At 37.2% G+C, this 6,317-nt stretch overlaps 1 long non-coding RNA gene across 1 annotated transcript; it reads right to left on the bottom strand.

Annotated features, from left to right (window-relative positions):
* Window positions 1-1,209: 1,209 nt before the first annotated feature.
* On the bottom strand, window positions 1,210-5,170 carry LOC147840477 (uncharacterized). The gene is made up of 2 exons (XR_015508844.1): window positions 4,836-5,170; window positions 1,210-4,544 (listed from the first exon to the last, which is right to left on the bottom strand). It is a non-coding gene; the product is annotated as an uncharacterized LOC147840477 (long non-coding RNA).
* Between the last annotated feature and the right edge of the window lie 1,147 nt (window positions 5,171-6,317).

Below are 6,317 nucleotides of genomic sequence, written 5' to 3'. Positions count from 1 at the left end.
GAGCAGTTTTTGGAAGCAGTGGAGAAACCAGAGCAGCATCAGGAGTGATCTACTGTATCTGTGCTGTGGTGCATCATGGGAAGTGGAAGAGACCAACTAAAGGCTTTTATTTATTTACTTTTACTAAACGGCTGTTGAATATTGTGATATTTCCCCCAGTGATGGAAGAAACTAAGCTCTCCAAAACTGTAAAAGCCCTTGCCAACATGTTGTAAATGTTTTGGTAAAATGCCAAATGCACATCGCTTGGAATCACTCTCTTTTGTAATGTGATCAGTGAACATTTGTCCTACTAATGAATTTATCCAGGAGATTATTGCAAACGCTTAGCCAATATTGCAGATCTGCTTTATCTGTTTAGTTAATTTCATCAAGTTTTTTTTAAATCTTCATCTATATGATCATTTATTTATCATCTTAATTTATGCTTTTTCTTTCTAATTGAGTCTAATTAATCTAATTCTTGATGTTTCATCATAAAAAATATTTTTATTTCTATTTTTCTTTTTTTCTATGTTTAATTGTAATATTTTAATATAATATAATATAATATAAAAAATATAAACAACAGAATTTGCTTATCAAAACTGTTCCATCGTTAATAATTGATCCATGCAAGTTATTTCAGGTGATTGAGAAGTGGGACTCATATCATTGTTGATATAACCACAATATCACTTTTCCCAGTGATATAAGAGAATTAATAAACAACCTGAACCTTGAGTGGATTGTAAGGGACCCCACTAAATCAGCTATACTTCTCAAAAACGGTAACCCCATAAAAACATTTTTATTAGTAATGACAGTTTTTATGTTCAACACTTTTTCTACATAATGTCCAGATTAAAATGCTGAAAAAATGAAAACAAAATATTAAAAAACAACAGAGATATAAGCTATATATAAGCCTACAGCACACTCAACAGAGAACAAACGTGATTGGTGCAAAACCACGAATACTAATGAGTCATATGCATATGGTCTATTCTCTAATAAAACTCAGTTTTAAAGTTTTTATAAGCTTAAATATGATAATAGAAGTATGGGAAAACAATCTAGACATCAAATAATCAAATTATGAATGAAAATATGCAAACAAGAACAAAGAAAAACAAACAAACAAACAAATGGTAATGAAAACACTCACCACTGCCGAAATGCTGTGTCTCAACACCTGGTCAGTGGCTCAGACTCTCCTTTTCTTTAGGGTAATGCTCCCAACGATTGTCCTTGATAAGGATGATGTCGGTTTGGTTCTTGCATTACCTTAGGGGAGATGTTTGGTAGAAGAATGATATATCTACAGAGATATATCCGCCAGACTGAACCTCGACCTGGCCTCTTACATTTTTTCATTTCTAGTAATTAGTGGGAGGTCAGGATTATCTCTTTGAATGCTTCTAGTCACATTTGGGTGAGTTCTTTGGTCACCTTGGATTTATGGAACTCCTTGTATGTTAACTAGAAGTATTCTGGAGCAAATCAGCAGGGAGTGAGGAGAAGGCAATGACCAGTTCTTGGCCAACTTTTACTCCTGAATCTACCTGTTAGATTCAGCTGATTTGGGCAAGGGCTCTCCTGTTCCCTGGAGATATCTGGGGTCCTGGGGAGCCCGGTCTCTGGATTAGCCAGAGTAGGCCTCATAGAAAAACATCTTCAAACTCTTTTCGGGTGACCTGGGCAACCTTGCGGTGTTAACAAAAGGTCACTTGGGGGAGTGGTAAGTATTCAGCCCCCCTGGGTCCACTTGGACAGCACGCAGGGAAGGTGGCCTTGGGTGAATGGCCTTAAATGAAGCCCAGTCTTCTACTGGTGATTAGCACCTCCACACAACAGCACATTGTGCATCAACACCACCTACACCAGTCATTCAAGAACTTTTCAAAAAGTCAATTAAAACATGAGATCTACTGAAGTTTTGTAACTTCAGAATTTACTAGGATTAAGGTTGAGGAGTAAGATTAGTACTTCCATAGGGACACTTTAAAACACCAAATCTCAAATTATAACCTTACAACTTTTCAGAATAACCAGATTTTCCCTTTAAGATCCATTATTTCCATGGGAAGATTTAAAGTATTTATTCTTCTATAACTTGTAACCCAGAATTTTTCAGAAAAAAACCCTACATACCTTCTCCAGAACATCTGTAGTGTACATGGCTGGTTTTAAAAATAAGATCTTCTGTAACTCCTAGAACATCTAACCTCAGAACCTCTCAGTGAAAGTAACTGCACTAAACTCTTATACATCTCAATTTCATGGGAATATTGGAACCTCTTCACCTATAAATATTTCAACTTTACCAGTTCCAGTTTCCTCTTCAAAAATCTCAAATTTAAATGGAAACATCTCAAGTATCAAGAATTCCTTTTGGTAGTGAGAATCCTTTAAAAAACAAAAGCGCTCACTTTAAGGCTCTCACTTAAGCAATGAAAATCAGTTCAGTTCTATTGTGAATTTTTTTTTCTCCACATAGCGTGATTGTAGACGTTTACAACTACACAATGGCATAGACGGTACACCTATTGCCAAAATTTATTGTCAGACAGTACTCCATGACATTTGCAGTGGTCTCATAATAAAGTTAATCCTTTGGGAGATATTTCTGATGACTGGTTTAAAATCTGTTCAAAACCTTAAAACTGAGCATACTTTGCCCGGCAACTGCTTTAAGGTTTATTCACATTAAATCAGCTCTTTGGGCAGCTCAGTGCTCCAGGCTTATGGGTTACCTTGGAAATCTCAACGACCTATTCACTCATTGCATAAATGAATTCTTCCTTCTGTGGAATCTCCCTTATCTGCTTCAGTTTCTTGAACATTCATACAAACTTCTATCTATTATAACTGTTCGGGCTAAGGATCTTTGAGGATGTGCATGCTTTTTCACATCAGGTACAAGAGGTTTAAATCAGCTCAGTTTTCAGAGATTCATTTCGGTGTTTAATTTTCACTGCTGAAAGTCCAAACAATGAAGAAAAAATCCATCCATGCTCAACTACACAAGCCCCAAACCAAGCGAACAAGTTTGCCAACTGACCAAAGTAAAGGGGAAAAATAACCTCAAACCAGGCTCAGTTGGGCATGAGCATTTCTCCTCTGGCCAAACTTCCTGTACAGAGCTGCAGTCTAGGCTCCGGAGGCTGGAGAATGGTGGACATCTGTTGTGGAGAAGCTGCAGATGGGAGAGGTCACCGGCTGGTGTACAGACTTACCCTTCAGGATCAATACGTAGACTCGTGGGTCACTTTAGAGTCTTAAAGGAATCAATCTCATGCTCTGATACACTAGGAGCTCCCTCTAATACTGGGTATTAAGGCATTGAGGGCTTTGTAGGTAAACAATAACATTGTAAATTAAATATTTAATAGGGAGTCAATGCCCTGAAAGAACAGGAGTAATGTTATTTCTTAGTTCTAGAAAGCACTCTAGCAGCTGCATTTTGAACCATCTGCAGTTTGTTAGTGAGGCCAGCAGGGCAACTGCCTAGTAACTCATTACAGAAGTCTAACCGAGAGGTCATGAAAGCATGAATAAGCTTTTCTGCATCAGTTATTGATCGCTTGTCAAAGTTTGGCAACATTAAGATGAAAAAATTGAGGTTTGCAGATGCTTAATCTGGCCTTACACAGGTTGCTGTCAGAAATGGCCCCTAAATTACTGACTGAAGATGAGGACTAGGTTAGGGCACACGTGTCAGCTCTACAAAGCTGACCAATCACAGCTTGCTCTATTCATTGAGGTGTGCATCAGTGTCTACGTGACCATGCACAGGTTGTGCTGAAGCATACTTGTGTGCTTGATGCAGAAGTATAAATACGCCTGTAGGAGTGCTGTTTGTGCTATGAGATTCTCTACATCCAGATTAATTTTTCATAAACTTTAGCTACTTTTTCACTCATGCTGAATCGTTCTCAAAATGGAACTGCTCCATTTTGTGCCAAACTGGGCCAGGCAGCACTAATATGGTTTTATTTTCCAATCATGTTACAACAGCTCCTTGAAACACTACACAACCAATCAGTAGTTGCCTTTAATGCAATGTAAACTGCTCCCTTTGTTCAATTAAACTCAATAGCTGAAAAACAAACAAGTGACTAAACACTGCTATGCCGTTCTATCATATTGTGGTGCTGCATATAGGTACATGTCACAGCACCTTTTTTAAAGGTCATATGTTGCCCGCCTCTGGCAACATTTTATTTGGAGGGGAAATGACAAATGTAACAATTGAAATGTTTGTAGGGGAATAAACGCATTTTATGATCTCTGAACATGACAAAATTAAACTATGATAATGCAACAGTGCATTTGTATTACAATAGCAGAAATATATTTTGGATGGGCCTTGTCAAAAGTGAGCGGGCACTACACTTTAATTTTTACAATCTATAAGTTGATTATATAACATGCTACCTTTTGATGGTAAAATGTAACCCTTTAAACCAGGGGTGTCAAACTCAATTGCTGGAGGGCAGAAGCCCTGCACAGTTTAGTTCCAACCCTGTTCCAACACACTTACCTGTAGGTTTCAAACAACTCTGAAGGACTCAATTAGTTTGATCAGTTTAGTTCCAACCCTAATTAAACACTTATTCAGAGCTGCGACCCTTTTGGAACTGAGTTTGACACGTGTTAAACAATGACTTAAGTATTCAAACATTAAATAATGAACGCAGCAAGTGAAAAACTAATGTGAAAGGATATAAAGCACTATTTATCAGCTTGACATTTTTAGAAGATTTTTGCATAGCTACCCAGTATATATTAAAGATCAGGGAACAAAACAACAAATGTTACACAGCCCCATAAATGTCAAACTTGTGTATAACTGAATCATATAATGGCCTACTGCTGAAATGCTGAAAATTGCTCATTTATTAACATGTCAAAACCTAGTGATTATTTTGAGAGCACTACCGACAATTATTAAATTCATTCATGTGACAAGTTTAGAGCATATAGACTAAGAAATCATGCAATGGTACCTTGGACAGCAGTGCTGCTCTGTAAAGCTTTAGAGCAAAGTCAAAAAATGATAGAAAATTGACTTTCTACCATAGGCTTTGATGATAAGCATTTCTTATTTGCTTTATTCGATGCGCAGCAAGAAAAAATCTCAGTGCATGTAGTCATTTGTTTAGTTCTCTCCTGGTTCAGAGCGAGATTTGTGCTACCAAATACAGTGCTGCATGCAATAAACTTGCATCAGTCAGGTGAAATAAAGGTCTCAATTGCTTAGAATGTCAATCAAATTATTTAACTCTAGCCATTAATAAAATAGGCGTTCATTATTTTAGATGACTGGTTGTGTAAAACGAAACCGTGTGTAAAACGAAACCGTGTGTAAAACGAAACCGTGTGTAAAACGAAACCGTGTGAGATTCACTTCTCTTCCAGAGACTGCTCTATGGTTTAAACCCTTTTAAAACCATTGTTAGACCTGTATAATTTTTCTTGTATTAATGAAGTGTTTACTTGTGGATGTCTGGCTAGCATGCTTCTGAGCCAGCTGTGGTAGCTTGGTAACAGCCCTCACATCAACACTCAATCTATTGGCACAGTTCAGTACGGTTGTCTAACCATTCTTAGAATTCCAGGCTAAGAACGGTTTGTAATTGTGCTACATGGTTCCAGGCTCAGTGGAGAAACAATTAACTGTACTGAAGGGTTCTTAACAGTTTGGCACGATAGTGGGAAAGCAGTTATTTCTTTGTTAAAGTTGAGCAGATGCCTTTTTTTTAAAAAAATAGTATCTTTGATAGAAAATTAGACTATCTAACCTGCTTTTTTCTAATTTAGCATTTAAGCAGTTATTTTTTTAAAGAGGCTTGGTAAATGCTATTATAAATTTTAGGAACTAATTGTAAAAGTGGGGATGAATTAAACCACTATTCTTGGATCATCTTTATTACACAGCATTTTAAATAGTGCATCTACTTTTTCTGGAATGGAATATTGCCCTGACCCCTTCATGCAACCACAAGGGTTTCTTTCATTTTAAATGAGCTTAGATGAAGCTTGAATCTATAGAAAGGGGATTATAAAATGGCAATTTAATCTTAACCTAAAAATTAACCTTAACTCTTTGCTCGTCTCTGTCCTATCCCATATGGACTGTGGTGATGGACTCAAGACTGGTGTGTGAACCTGAATCCCAGAAAGGCTGGAGTGCATGGCCTAAAAAGGTCTAACATCCTTAGGTTCCTCATTCTGAACTGTCAAGTAGAAATATATATGGCATAACATCGGCAGTAACTAAATTTAATGTGGATGAAACAGCCCTAACCAACCCCCACCCCTAAACAACAGAA

This window comes from Danio rerio, chromosome 15 (assembly GCF_052040795.2).
Source record: "Danio rerio strain M-AB ecotype USA chromosome 15, GRCz13ab, whole genome shotgun sequence".
Lineage (NCBI taxonomy): Eukaryota > Metazoa > Chordata > Actinopteri > Cypriniformes > Danionidae > Danio > Danio rerio.
The sequence above is the reverse complement of the archived record's forward strand: the minus strand, read 5'-3'. Positions and strand labels throughout refer to the sequence as shown.